This window comes from Lissotriton vulgaris, chromosome 9 (genome assembly GCF_964263255.1).
Source record: "Lissotriton vulgaris chromosome 9, aLisVul1.2, whole genome shotgun sequence".
Classification (NCBI taxonomy): domain Eukaryota; kingdom Metazoa; phylum Chordata; class Amphibia; order Caudata; family Salamandridae; genus Lissotriton; species Lissotriton vulgaris.
The window spans coordinates 1,045,799,855-1,045,815,762 of NC_141697.1; the positions used below are offsets into that span (position 1 = coordinate 1,045,799,855).

General features: G+C 44.6%; 1 protein-coding gene across 1 annotated transcript in view; it reads left to right on the forward strand.

Moving 5' to 3' along the window:
• Positions 1-15,908, forward strand: part of PPARG (peroxisome proliferator activated receptor gamma) — a 219,712-nt gene that overhangs the window by 83,519 nt on the left and 120,285 nt on the right. The window lies entirely within an intron of this gene.

Sequence of the window (15,908 nt, forward strand, 5' to 3'; positions counted from 1 at the left end):
TACTTTCTGTCTTTGTTTACTTTAATTAGAAATCAGGGGTCATTAGGGCTGCTGTAGAACACACTTTAAAGTGTTTTCTTCTAACATTTACTATTTAAAGTATATACTGATGAGGGCGAGAATGCAGGGTTTATGTGAATTTTCTAAGTTTTTGCAAGACTATTAAAATATCAATCATGCTGTGATAAAACAGGACTGGTGTCAACACTAAGCACTCTGAATGTCCGCATTCAAGACATTGGCCCTAATTGCCCTTGCCAAAGGCCGCCCCTGACTGCATCAGTCACTGGATCAGCACAGTGGATTGTAATACTTTTAGAGAATGGTGAAATACTCCATCCTCCAGTCAGAAATAAAGTCGGGTGCTTCTGTTGCCAGTCTCTTCGGGATTACCATAACACTCAGAATAAGGGTGCTACAGCCTGTGACTTGACTTCAGAAGGTCTGCTCCCACTTATAAACGCTGCCATCAGCCACATTTCATGCAATCCCTGGTCAATAGTGTGGTTTTAGACTACAGCCTCACACAAGAGCCCCTGTCTTTGGGAAATATACAATAAAATGAAGCACTTGCTCATGTTTACGACATGCGTAAGGCACGTAAACAGGAAGTGGTGTAACAGCTATAAAGGAAGGCTTAATCAATGTCATTTGCCTGTGGGAGTCAGTGCAGCCGAAAGCGGCCGAGGCCATGGCCAGGACGCCCCTGCGTTTAGCAGACAGCTTTATCCTCCCGGAATACGCACAGCTTTGGCTCAGATCCTGGAGAAGACACTCAAAATGTGCTTCCTGTCGCTGGGAGGGAGTTCTGCTCTGCACCATCCTGCTTCCCATCACAGAAAACAGGCACACTTCTCTTTGCAGAACTGATGAGGATATGGCATGGCGCCATTTTCTAATTCATTATATAGTCACGACTTCTATGCATAACAGTCCGCGTGCATCTTTTTGTTCCTGGGTAAATGAAAAAAAAATTGATGATAAAACAAACTTGCCATTTTTAACAGAAGACATATAAACACTTATTATTAAATGTTGAAATTGTGTAGTACCAGTGCCTTCACAAGCTTTGGTGGGGCCCTGGGCATAACATTTTGGTGGGGCCACAAAGATAACAAGTTGAGTGAACATGTTAGGATTCAATTCTGAGATTTATAGGGAGTATGGAGCTGTGGCCAATTTTGCGCTGCCACGGTCCACCATTTCCAAAAAGCAGGGATGCACCGTATTTACAACAATGTGGTGCACCCCTGTGTTTTCCCTGGAGCTGGCGCTAAAAAAAGCTGCCTAGCTCCAAACAAGACACCCTTGTGTCATAGTGGAAGGATGCCTTTGTTGCAGGCAATTATTGTTTATTTGCAGGAAGGTGTCTCTTCGTGCACATAAACAATCAATAATGGCATTTTAATCTTTCTATGTGTGATGCAGAATGCAGCACTCAAGGAAAAAGCAAAAACAAAGAGAAATAAAAGTATCTCTCCTCTTTGCGCTATTCTAACACCTGCTATTGCATTGTGTTAGCTTTTTGTGCTGCCTCAGATGTACACCTCATTGTAAATCTGGGGCAATGTAAAAAAGCAATGGGTGTTGCAGTGGAATGCCCACAGCAACACCCATTGCATGGCCCTTTCACGCAGAGACCTGCGTTAAAGGGTACCATAGTAACAAAACGGTATTAGGCCATACAAAGTGGCTTGATGTCACTTTGTAAATATGATGCAGGGCATTGCACTATCGAAATGTAAAAAGAAGTGACATTCTAGGAGCAATCCCCTTGTACATTTGCCCCAATGTGTGGTGCAGTGGCATTGACCTGTTCCTCCCGTAAAAGCTCTGCCTCCTACCTGTCCTGTCTTTACCAATTACACACCCACTTAATTTGTGCCAGTGTCTGTGGAGTGTTAACACTGAAATATATTTTGCAACACAAAACGATTGGCTTAGTTAATATTTATTGAAGTGGAGGATGAAAACCTATATTCTAGTAGAGCTCATAACCAAGTGTGCACATACTGTACTGCTCATGACATCCTCCATTACCTTACAAATAAGATTGTCTTGTGTCCTGCAAAGAACCTCTATTCTAGTGGCTGATATGACAGTCATGTTTAGACCTTGTTATCTTCATTTTAGCATGAGCCATTGAGGCTGATTATGAATCTGGCAGTCTTTGACCACCAGTCTTTGACCACCAGACTTGCGTTGCGCAGCAGTGGTTGGTGGTCCTGCAGCCGCCGTATTCTGATGTGGTCATTTGGACTATCGACCGCTGCGCCAGGAAAACGCTGTTCAATATTCAAGGCGGGACTGCTGCGGTTCGCCAATCATATTTCAAGTTTTCCCACCGACAGCCTTTTTATGTCGGGGAGCCCACCATGAAAAGGCTGGCAGTGGGGAAACCAATGGGGTCCTACAGGACCCCAATACCCCTGCCACCATGGGGATGCATTCAGGGGGCCGCAATATGTGCCCCCCTGTTTGCATGCACCCCTTGTTCCAGCATGGCATGACTGCTTTTGCGTCCCTATTGTGGTGCCCATTTCCAGGGCACCGCCACGTGAACGGCAAAAGAAAAGCCCGACAGACTTGAGTTGAACTCGTAATCTGGTGGGAGGACCATGAATAGCATTGGTGGTGCTGAGCCGGTACAAAGCCGGAGCAGCCAAAGTCGTGGTCAGGCCGATTTATATTCTCAAATGCTTTCAGCTGGCACGGTACTGCCTGGAGTGAGGCCCAGGCAATTACCCCCTGCTGTTGTTAGCAACCCCTTCTTTAAACCACGTGTGGTTAGGCTATTTCACGTGTGAGCGAACTGCAGCTTTTAATGGTATTTTAAAAGACCCTCCGGTCTCTCTTCTGTATATGCTGATTAGGCATTTTTCAACACAAAAGTCACAGTTATGTGAAAATTATGCAAAATTAAGTAAATGCAAAAAATGTAGTTTGCCAGTAACCCGTGTGAAAGGTTCACATGAGGTCATATTGCATATTAAAAATAATAATGCAACAAATCTAGGGGTGTAGCTTGGGCAGTAACATTGAGGGGGTGTAAGCTTCAGATTTCCCAGCAATAACGCTGGCATAAAATGTTAAAAATACATTATATGAGAAGTAGGACACAAGGGGTGCACAAGAGGCAGTGGAGAGCAAAGGAATGCAGATTGTTAGGGGTACTTAAAACACAGTCGTTTTCATACTACCAAGTTTTAAGGCAGAGAAGGGAGAAACCGAGAGAGAGTGTTTTTGTCAGCGTGAGCATCTAAAATTCCAGGGAGAAACCTGACAGACACCTCACCATACCCGACTGAAAGCACCTGTACCCAACTATTTACTAAAAAATACGTTTTTAGGGAGGTACATAGAAAAAGGGCATAGAAAATATAGTATGGCTTTTAAAGCGTTAATGAATGGGCACATTAAATAGTTAAAAAACAAGCGAATTAGGCTCAATCTTAGACAGCCAAGCACAGTTAGAGATGGGTTACGGGCACAATGCTGTCCAGTAATCATAGGTGCTTTACATGAGCCTTATTAACACATAGAGGGAGGGGCTTTTAAGCACTGTGTGTGGAGAAAAGGTAGTGAGAGATGATTTTGGGTACAGGTGTCAGCTGGGCGTTTTGCATTAATTCGGGTAAATAGTTGGTTTTAGAATATGGGTCACTGAGAGGTGCTTGGGGGTCACATATCGTGCATAGCCCACGCTTGCCTAATTCTTTAGTGTTTATTCTTTGAACACTTAAAAAGAAAGAATATAATAACTTTTGCACATCAGGTGCCGTGTTACACATTGGCATTGTTTGTGCCTAGCACACCTTTCAAAAAGGTGCGCCGGGTGCAAACAATGGCAATGTGCCCTATTATGAAATATGCGCTACCCCCAGGGCAGCCCGGAACTCGCGCTGCCCCCAGGGCAGCGCATTCATGGGAAAATACGAAGCAGCCGCTCTGTGTTTTCACAGTGCAGGCGGCACCCGCCTGCACTTTCAAAGGGGGTTAGAGGTCCACTTGCAGCGGAGATGTCTGGGGGGTCCATGGGACCCCGTTTACCCCTGCAGAGGGCTGCTGTCAGGAGGCACACTGACAGCAGCCCTTTTAAGTGGTACACTGTCAGTGCGCCTCCTGAGGCCTTCTTTGACTCTGTGCCCGTGTCTGTAATATGATGCAGAGTCAAAGAAATTCCCTCATTTGCATAGGGCAGGCCCATATGCAAATGAGGGAACACCCTCTGAAGGTAGCGGTGGCGAATACCTTACAGAAAGGGGCGCACAACCGCCTGCGCTCCCTTCTATAATACCAAGATGCCCCGGGGGCATGCAAAGCAGGCGCAAACGCACATTGCGCCCCTGGGGCACCTTCTGTAATACGGCCCCAGATGTGTCCAAGCTCATAGGCCAGCAAAAGCAGCTTTGGAATTGATTTAAAATTAGACATGCTTTTCCATTCAAACCATGTTACCCATTATACCCTTGCTTTAAAAATAACAGATGAGTATAAGAATGTAATAAATATAGCCATTTTAATATTTGATTTTTTTGTTTTTTGTATGAATTCTCAATGTTTTAATTGTCAAAACAAACATTTATTTTCAAATACATTCAATCAAGCACATTGCTTTTCTTACTTCTGCCTTAAAGTTGTTCCTCTAGGAACAACCCATAAAGCCTTTGCTTCTGTGGATCTCGAATTCATGAGTTGATCTGCAAGAATTCAGGCCAGCCAATTAAGTAAAATACTTCACAACAAATTGACATCTTTGTTGTTAACAACTTAACGCTTTCTGTGTCAAAGGTCCTGCGTTGACAATTACCCTCTAACCCTTTTCATCACCTCTCACATAAGATTTAATAGTAAATATAATAATTATTGTTAAAAAGTTGGCACACAAATTGGTTCATTGGTTCCTTCCTTTGAAAATTGGCATCCATGGTAGCGGGCTGGGTGAGAGTTCATGAACAGGACACACAAGGCCGTTCACTGCGGAAGTCCTTGACCTCCAGTGTGGAATGTTTTTGCCATCTGATGAATGAGAGCATATTTTTACATGGGTAATTCACTGGTATCCTATCCGACCATGTCCCTGACAAGAGCAGTCCAGCTCCCACATTAGGAGTTGGCAGCCCTGGTGGTGTCTCTGTTCCAAGCAGGACAAGGGTCACAAGCAAGCGGTCCCTGATCGCATAGCTGACCATGATTCATTCCCAGAAGGGCTTTTGGGCTAAACATAGACACCACTACTGCGGCAACAAAAAAAAGTATTTTATTGTAAGAATATAAGGGCCAGAATTAGAGTTTGGCGGATGGGTTACTCCGTCACAAAAGTAATGGAAATCCCGTCCGCTGTTCCATCGGGTATAATGGAATTATAATATGGTGGACGGGAAATCCATCACATTTGTGATGGAGAACCTGGTTCACCAAACTGTATATCAGGCCCATAGTTATCTTGTATCTCAGCTATCTCAGGTGTGTGCTTTCTCAAACACATTGCTCCTGTTCACTTCATCATATTGATGTCCTAATTAAAAGGATCCAGTCTTTCCAGAGGGTACTTGCTCACTCAATCCGTACTTTCAAAGTCAGCGATACTGCACTCTTCACATTGAATCTTTTGTATTACAGACTTGTGGCATTTGTTTGTATGGGAATCAAAGGTATCATGGCAAGGAAAACTTGATTATAGTTCTTCATTTGTATCTATTGCATAGAAATAACACAAGAGTATATAAAAGCTTCCATGCCATCCACTTAAAAAAGGGAAAAAACTGCAATGGAAGCAGTGCAGGCAGCATAAATTTGTTATAAAAGTATGCCTAGCAAAAGTGATGAAAAGGGGCTGGAAATGCAAAATTAAAAAAAAAGATTTGGCCTTTATGTCAATCAGGAAATACTGCTGGTAGCTGAAATAACATACAAACTGTCCTTGTTGTTTCTACCTGACTCCAAGATGGACACAACAAGCTGAAAAAGGGTGGCATGTTAGGGTCAAGTTTGCACACGAGTCCTGACACAGAAATAACAATGACAATATAAAAATATGGATTTATCGAAAATAAAAAATAAAACGGTTGGCTATATGTATATAATCTATTTAAAATATAAAGAATTGAATGTGTGATGACTGAGTGTACTTTTTACAAGCACTTCATTGTAAGAGATGGGGTTGCTGGTTGAGAGGAGTGCTTCTCAAGCAGCAACCACAATTCTTCTCAGGGTGAAGGCACAAGCAAACCCTAAAGTAAACTGGTCTCAGTCCTCGGGTAGTTTTGCACAGAGCAGTCAGGCTTAACTCAGAGGTAATGTGTAAATTATTTGTGCAACACTTCAAACAGTGACACAGTGAACATTTACACATAAGGATCCCACACCAGATTAGAAAAATAGAGTTATGTTTAATATATAAAATCAGAGATAGTCAATTTTAAAGATTTGATTAAAAATAGCGCAGAAAAGCACAAAGTAGCAACTGCGGATATCTGGTCGTGCCGTACCAGGACAAAATCAATTCAGACCAACCACGACAGAGTGAGAGCCAGCTACAGGGACCCAGTTAGGTTCGCTGAAAAGAGTACCTTAAATCCTGGTTTGTGATGCATTGGTTCCAAGATGTGGCGAGACCGCGGTGTGAAGTCCTGCTTCGTCTTCGAGGATCCCTTTGACGAGCGCTTGCGATGCAAAGTCTGGCCTCGAAGATTTGTTGCGCAGTTGAAGCGATGCAATGGTTCTGAGGAGCTGCGAGGTTGAGATGCAGGTCTGACTGCCGTTGACGAGGGATGGAAGGGTCTGAGTCGAGGATGCATCAAAAACAGCTGCAGTTCTGATGGGGCAACGGGCTTTGCGATGATATTGATCCATGCAGCAGCGGTGATGATTTGGTTATGCTTGGGGTTGTGCCGCGCAGCAGAAGATATAGCAATTCTGCTGGATCTACAGAAGCTGGAACATAACCTTAGTCCCACTTCCAAGGCTCCAGGCCTGGGGTGGCACCACTTGACAAGGTAGACTCCCAGCTCGAAGAGTCTAGTTGCTGAGTTCAAGGTTGTTAGAGCTTTCTATCCTTGAGGCTCAAGCAGGAGGACAGGAGGCCAGCCAACTAGCCCTTGGAGTCACTTTGTGGTCCTGGGTTCAACCGATGCAGGTCCAGTCCTTTTGACCAAGACAAGAAGGCAGTAGGCAGAAGGTCAGCAAAGCAGGCAACACTCCTTCAGAGCAGGAGACAGCAGAGTAGCAATCCTTGCAGCAGCACAGCAGTCCTTCTTCCTGGCAGAGTATTCACAGGTCCAGAAGTGTACTGAAGAGTTGGTATCTGAGGTCGACTATTTCCTTTGGAAAGTGGGAGGAGCTTCTAGAGGTTTCCCTCTAGAAGGTTCCCTTTAAAGTCCCCAAGTATCCTGCCTTTCCTGCCCTTGCTCCGGACTCTCTACGAGATATGCAGCCCTTTGTGTGGAGGCAGGACACAGGCCTATTCAAGAGTAAGTGGAGCTGTGGCCAGCTCCACCCTCCCATTCTGACAGCAATGGCCCATCCAAGCCCACCTAGGCTCTCTACTGTGTGTGTCTGTCTAGGAGGATTACACAAAGCCCAAGTGTCAGCTACAACCAGTCATGTGACCCAGAGACAGGTTACAGGCACTAAATGGCTAAGGCAGGAAAATTGTAATTTAAAATCCAACTTCATCATAAGTTACATTTTTCATTACTATTCCAAAGACACCAACCATGGAAGAGTTACCAGTTCCCATCTGAAGTATACAGCTTATTAAGTGTAGTAAGGTAACTCCAATGTTAATCTTTGGGAGACGTAGGCCTTGAAGTAGTAATAAACTAATATTGAGTTTTTCACTACCAGGATATATAACATTTACAAGTATATGTTCTACTTTTTAAATACACTGCACCCTGCACTCTGGGCTGTCCTGAGCATACCCTAGGGGTGTCTTATATGTATTAAAAAGGAAGGTTTGAACCTGGTAGGGTTTATTTTGCCAGGCTGAAATGGCAGTTTAAAAACTGCACACACAGACAGAAATGGCAGGCCTGAAACATGCTTAAGGTCTACTTAGGTGGGTGGCACAACTGGTGCTGTAGGGCCACTAGTAGCATTTAATTTACACGCCCTGGATGTATGCAGTGCGACTTTACTAGGGACTTATAAGTAAATTAAATGTGCCAACTGGGGATAAACCAATGCCACCATGTATTAAGGCGTGAGCACATGCACTTTAGCACTGGTTAGCAGTGGTAAAGTGTGCAGAGTCCTAAGGCTAGCAGAAACGAGATCAGCAAAAATGAAAGAGGAAGGTAAATATTTTGGGGGAAGACCACCCTAAGGCTGATAGGTCTAACATTCATGCAATGCATTGGAAGATAGAAGGGTACATCGAAACAGGCAATAGCATTAGGTGAGCGAGAAATATAGAAATATACATCTGTGGTGGAACCAAAGCTTGCTGCTTGTAAACATTAAAGTGCTGGTAGCAATTGGTCATGCAGACAGTTCTGCCATCAAGCCACACCTAAAAATTGATATGAATCCTGTTTACATGTATGGGTGTATCAGCTTGGATATCAGCAATATCCCTAGCAGAGTCTTTCTCATTAATACCTGCCTCTAAATTGCATTTTATCATATTGTCTTTGCTCTCTCCTTCTATCATTTGAGATGGATGTAAGCAACCTAGTGGAAAGGCTTCACTTGCAAACCGGGAAGATGGTCCTAGATTACGCATTGTTGTACCAAAATCAAATGTGCCACATGCAGGCCAGCGTACTGTGCTGCTTTAATAATAAAAAGATCTAGTGTGCCAACACTGTCAACATTTGCATATCACCACAGAGGGTTCCCAAATTCTAATTCCCCTGTGTGCGGCTGCAAGGGGTTCTCCAGTGTGTACTTACATGGGCCCTGAAACCCAATTAAAAGGGTGATACTAGAGTGTATGCAAAGAGATGTGTCTGAGTCATTTATGAGAACTATGTCCCACCTTATGTGCTGTTTTCTATTGATTTGTTTGTTTACTGTGACACTCGAAGAGATACATGCAGAGATTGAGTTGCTGACACCACACTACATGTTTTTTAATTATTAATTTAATATTTTCTTATTATTTCGCTCCCTGTGTGTCTTTTCAATTCTTTTATTGTTTCTTGTTACAAAACTAAATGCAAAATGTGAGTGTACCATTACCTTTCCAGCTTGAATACTATGAAAACTGAATGTGTGCTGTAGCAATGAGTGGGAACAAGTGATACACGTTACAAGGATGCTGTTCCTGAGGAATGCCACGGCGCCCGTCTGTGGCCAATGTATGTTGACCAACACCAGGCAGGAGCAATAACGCTCTTAGGCATGTGGTACTTTGGGCTACATGCATCAAAAGTGTAAATTGCGAATACCTAATTGCGAATTCCTGAGAATCGCAATTAGGTAATTGCAGCTCACGATGTATGAAACTCAAAGAGTTTCAGATAGCGATTCCTAGGGGTTCGCAAATTGCTCTACCTCATTAATATTAATTTTGCGACCTCCTAGGAATTGCTCAAATCACGGGGATAGTGGCCTGCTGAGCAATCTTTTTTTTTTGTAAAGCATCCCGTTTTCCTTAACCCATTGGCTGTGTCGAACGTTCAGCTCCAGTGCTGAATGATCGAAAAACGGGTGAGGCAGCGTCGGCCAACGGACGTGCACAGCACTACCAAGGTAGTGCATGCGACGACCGTTGGCCGACGGCAGCAGCCAATGGGTTAAAGGAAAATGAGATGCTTTACAAAAAGTAAAATGAAAAGTTTTCTTTTAATTTTTTAAGAGTAGGCAGTGGTCAAATGCTGTAACAAACATTCACAAAGGGGAAGGGGTCCATTGAGGACCCCTTCCCATTTGCAAATAGTTACCACCTTCTTATAGTAGGTGGTAAAATGCAAATGTATTGCGATCGCATTTCGGTCACAAAACATTCCTACATACCGATGCAATTCGGTATTAGGAAGGGATGCCCTAAACACGCCCCTTCCTAATAGCAAATCGCAACCCCATTTTGTGGTTCGGTAACAGGGTACCAAATCGCAAAATAGGGTTTGCTGCATCTGAAAAGCATTTTTTGCGTTCGCAAACAGGCCAATTCACAGAATTGCCCCGTTTGTGAAGACAAAAATGCTTGATGCATGTGCACCTTTGACTTTTAATCATCTCCTTCTTACTTAATCATTAAAAAGTAATTTGAGACACCGTTGGAGACTTTTAGTCTCACACTCCGGATCCTGCATTGTCATAAAATACCACAAAAGTATCCAGAATAACACAGGGAGGCAATTTGTCACTCTAATGAGTTTTGATGACTGAGTAAGCCCTATGATAAAGCATCACTTCGATTGGTGTGTGAAGGCTTCCTTAACATTTTTTTAAAATGTCTGTCTCTCTTTGAACACAACTCAGGATAGGCAAGTTGCTCTAATCAAACTGGATATTTTCCTATAGGTACACTTGTCATTCAATCAGGATTGCTTTTGCTTAAATGCACGGTATGGTTGGGAGGGTGCAGTCGATGATGACCCTCTTGTTCCTGCCTTCTCCCACATTCACATAGGATCAAACACAGAACTGTAATAAAAGCGAGGGAACATTCAATGCACTCCTGCATTGGTTTATATATCACACAGTGGCGGCTCGCATCTACTTAAGGGAAGGGTGGGCAAATGGGTGGATGCGCGTGTGTTCAAACCAAATAAAAGAAATTAAGAAAACACTTGCCGAATCATGACGGGACGGCATCCTCCTCACTCCGTACCACTTCTGCTGAGACTGCAGTGCAGGCCCTAGGAAACTCCCTCAACCAATCCTGGCCTGCTCACATGCTGATGATTAGCATTTGAGCAACTTCCTGATTGGTAGGTGTGGCCTCTCTTGGCACTCCCCAGTGCACTGGAAGCCCACACTTTTTAAGAGGTTTGAAGTGTGCATGTCTGGCTGGCTTTAAACAGTGCAAAAGCAGCCCTCTGCCCACCACTCCTCCCTGCTGTCACTCAGCAGGCCCCGCCCCGTCTTGACACTTGGTTCAGGACAGGCTGATGAAAAAAAAATGGTAATGAATTACAATTTTATTTTTCATCTTTGGAGCTAAGGGGGGCACTTCAGTGGGGTGTCACTCCTCCGCTCCAATAGAGGAGCCGCCACTGATATGACATGACAGTTTTTGGAATGTCTGTTGATAATCAACTGGAAGCACTCTTTGGTACTCCATTTTACACGTTGTACAAATGATATATGCAATGTTTTTGCTTACCTTAGCTTTGAAATAATATGGTTTTCATTATATGAAATACAGGAAACCGAATCATGGGCATTTAAATTATATTTTACTTGCATTAAAAAAGGGCATGCCTAAGGGTTCCTCCTGTCAGTTTGGTTTAAAATTTGGTCCTAGCCCGACATTGTCAGGTTTTTGTGGAAATGCTAAATCCAAAAGTGACTTCAGTTGGGGAATTTCCCTCACCGTAGTTACAGGATATGGGAGGGAATTCTCTCAGTGAATTTTCGCCAGTACTTCCTTCTGAAATGCGAAAAGTGTCCGTTTTCACTTATCTCTAAATCTGGCCGTATGTCAGGTATTGTTTTACATACTTTCTACAGATCCATATATAAGCATCCATTAGAAACAGTAGCCTTTCTCGTGCGCTATTTTAAGTTTTAAGTGTCAACTTTTGTTTTTTTTAGTTCGGTATTTGTTCCTACAACATAAATTCTCCCTTTTATCACTGACACTCCTTAGTCCCCCAGGAGGTGCCTTATGGAGGACGTCTGTGCCAAAGTGTAAGTCAAAGTTTTGACTAGACACAAGAAGCCATGAAAACTATTAACATTATTACTTTCAAACATGCTAATTCTAAAGCAAAAGATAATGTCATACTATGAATGCAGTTTTCATCTTTGGCAGTTTCATTTAACGTTATACTAGACTTTGGCAGCCATCTCTCAAAGAGGTTCAACAATCATAAACACAATTAACCCTGCATCGGGCTAGCAAAGGGAACTGTTAGTTTTCACATAATTTTCACCTGCAGCAGCCTTGTGCGACCAGAAATTATCTCACTGGTATTTAAAAATGTCTGATTGCCTCTGCACCAGGACTTATGCTAGAAATATTCACTGCATGGCTTTATGAAATGTGTAGAAAATATCAGGAACAGCGGCTACCAGATTGGGATGGTGAGGCGGGGGTGAAAATAAAGGACTTACCTGGAACGGTTGGCTGCCCCCTCTCTTCCGTCCTCTTCCATCTTCCTTATTCCTGTCTCCAGTCCCGGCCGGCAGTAGGAAGCACCTGGGTACACAGGCTCCCCCTGAGCCACTCACAATGCTGCGATGAAGCGTTGTGATTGGTCTGAGCGGCGACGGACAGGGAGCCTGTGCATGTTCCTCACCAGGCTGTGTAATGCAGCCTGGTGGGGAAAATGCAAAGTGCGCATGACTGTTTGGCCGGCCCAAGAGGGCCGTCCAAAGAGTCATACGCACTTAGGGAGTGCTAATCACTCCTCCCCCCTCCTTTGGCCAGCCCCTCCACTGATTGCAATAGGAATAATATAAAGATAACAACATGTTATTGTCATTATATTTTTCCTTTTGCACAGTGGGCAACACTCCCCCACCTTAGCGGAGGAGATGCCACTGGAAAATATATTGAGCAGGGCTCTTTCATGAGTTTTATAGGACATACCTCACACCCAGTTTTCAAAACAAATGACTATCCCAACCTATTTCACTCATTTTGTATATTTTTGTGTGAAATATACACGTGGGCAAAATGTTCATTTCGCCTATTCCTATGAACTATCTCAAGTAAATGAGTCTTTACGACAAACCTGTTTTTCAAAGGATGCAGGACATTTAGCCAGTAAGAAATTTCTGACAATGATACAAAATCTTTCACCCTGCCATCTTTGGTGGCGATTAAAGGTGTCCTTACAAAGGCAGCTGCTCAGGACTGACAGTACTTCTTCAGCTCTGAAAAATAAGTCTGAGAATTCTTTTTGGTCCATTCATGAACTCACAACGCAACAGAGGACAGGCCATGGCTCCCTCTGATGCTAATACCAGGCCAGGTGCCTGCACTTACCACCTCGCCTAAAATTTACACAGACCCTATGTTCTCGGTGCAAACCTTTGCTATTCCTGGACTTTCATCTCACAAATCACTTTGAGGTGTTTGTATTCCAAAGGATTCACCTTGAATGCAATCGTGTTAAACTAATGTCAAGGACTGGTTAGGTCACAGATGGACTATAGTTTTGTATGGGTGCTCACACCACACAATCTGACAGTATGTAATGCTAAGGCACTCAGACCATAGTGCCCACACCGCCATCGCTCGCTCCACCATGCGCCCCATACCTTACAAACCAAGAAGACTCATGAGACATAATTGTGGGAAAAACGGTGGTGGAGGTTTATTTGCATACAAGTAGCAGATAGGTGGGTCATCTTACAGGCGATCCAAAGCGGCAGCCCCTCGCTGACCCGCATGCCCAATGAGCCATTTTGCACGGTAAGTCGATGCTCTTGACGGTGCAATACTTTGATAGTTATCTCGTTTACTCCCGCCCCCCCTGTCAGGGTGGAGCGATGAGGCACACCCCCGGTCGGTTCAGGCCCCCCGACCGCCCGAAGGACTAACGGGGCGCCGACGTTGTTTCCTGGAACCCCCTCGGCTCCAGGTTCTTGGCTCAGGCACCCCTACTGTGCCAGGCAGAGGTATTGCTGTCTCCTTCTGCCGCAGAGGTACCCTTACTGTCCATCTGCTTCCAGATCGCCCTGTGACTCCGCCTGCAACACAAAACAGACCATTAATTGCTCACACCACCTGCTGCTCTGCTGCTGGGTCAGGGCCAGGGTGGGAACAGCGCAGAGCAGTCAGGCGAAACGCGGCGGAAAGAGGGCGGACAAAGCCACGCTGACCTAGATAAAGGCCCTGGGTCCGCCTCCCCCCTTACACGCTCACCTTGCATTGGCCACCTCCAAAAGGGGGCGGCACCCTGTCCGGCACGCTGATGACGTTCTGCTCGCGAGGCATGTGTCACTAGGACGCTGTCTCGCGTTATCTCCCCTTCGCGTCGCGCGGCCAGCGGCATAGTGCCCACACCGCCATCGCTCGCTCCACCATGCGCCCCATACCTTACAAACCAAGAAGACTCATGAGACATAATTGTGGGAAAAACGGTGGTGCAGGTTTATTTGCATACAAGTAGCAGATAGGTGGGTCATCTTACAGGCGATCCAAAGCGGCAGCCCCTCGCTGACCCGCATGCCCAATGAGCCATTTTGCACGGTAAGTCGATGCTCTTGACGGTGCAATACTTTGATAGTTATCTCGTTTACTCCCACCCCCCCTGTCAGGGCGGAGCGATGAGGCACACCCCCGGTCGGTTCAGGCCCCCCGACCGCCCGAAGGACTAACGGGGCGCCGACGTTGTTTCCTGGAACCCCCTCGGCTCCAGGTTCTTGGCTCAGGCACCCCTACTGTGCCAGGCAGAGGTATTGCTGTCTCCTTCTGCCGCAGAGGTACCCTTACTGTCCATCTGCTTCCAGATCGCCCTGTACTCCGCCACCACAAATCACTTTGAGGTGTTTGTATTCCAAAGGATTCACCTTGAATGCAATCGTGTTAAACTAATGTCAAGGACTGGTTAGGTCACAGATGTACTATAGTTTTGTATGGGTGCTCACACCACACAATCTGACAGTATGTAATGCTAAGGCACTCAGACCATAACAGGTGCCAATAATATTTTGTGTCGGAAGTGGATGCTATGTATGGTGGCCGACAGTAAGCTCTCCCAGCTCGCAACTGAGTTGCTGCAGGAATTGAATCTACGTGTGTTATGGGAGAAATGAAATGATGGGCGCTGATTTGCCAGGCGCACCCCCCCCTTGAGATACACGCATAACTTAATTATACAAGCATCGATTATTCCTGGGCTTGTCTTTGTGTGATTAGAAATTGTCAGGTGGGATGCTCAGTTATTTACTTGTCCTGAAGATGATGGTGTACTAATGACAAAGGTCGAAACGTTGTCGACGCAAGTGTGGCCGTCATTTTTGGAGGACACATTGTTTTGTTTGTTGTAGTTCCAGGATTGTTGTGGAACTCCTTCTTTCATGTAACCTCGTTTTGTATGCCACTTGTCTGGTCATGTATGTTCACCAATTGTTATATGTACCAGCTTATATGTCTGAGCCTCACGATATTTTTATATTGAATACATTTTGTATGATTTTCTAGGTATCTTTGTATATGGGCCACATTTTCATTTTTGTGTGCATTGCTGTTTGATTTAATTATTTACTGTGGAAATATGTCTCTGTTATGTTTTGTTTTTCAAAAAATGTTTTCATGTACACAGTGAACCATTGTTAGGATAAAATATGTAGCAATAAGGGGCACCTCATCATGTAGTATAAACCAGGTAATGCATACAATGCAGGCATAATGAGTCAGCAACAGTGTAAAGACCCCAAGTGCTGCACACAAAGCCAGATCAGTTAACGCCACCCACTTGGCTTTGCATGGAATACAATCGCCAATGAAGGCACGCAACTGGGTGATACTTCCATGCAAAATACATGTAATGTTTGGACTTACTGCCACTTGTATGTCTTTACCCAGTGCTAAACCCCATTTAGTGTCACACACAGCGGGCCTGATTCACAAAGGGCTGCTGTACTCATGGCGGAGGCCCGCAGTAGTGGGGGAGTCTCCTTGTTCGGGGTGGAATCTCCGCCCTGACTGCACAGATTCCCCCAAGACTGTGCAAAGTTCCCTTGTGAATCAGGCCCAGTATATTCAAGTGGCTGATGAGATCCTCTACATGTGGGACATTGTAAAAACCATGCATCTTAAATGTTGGTAGTTCATGATA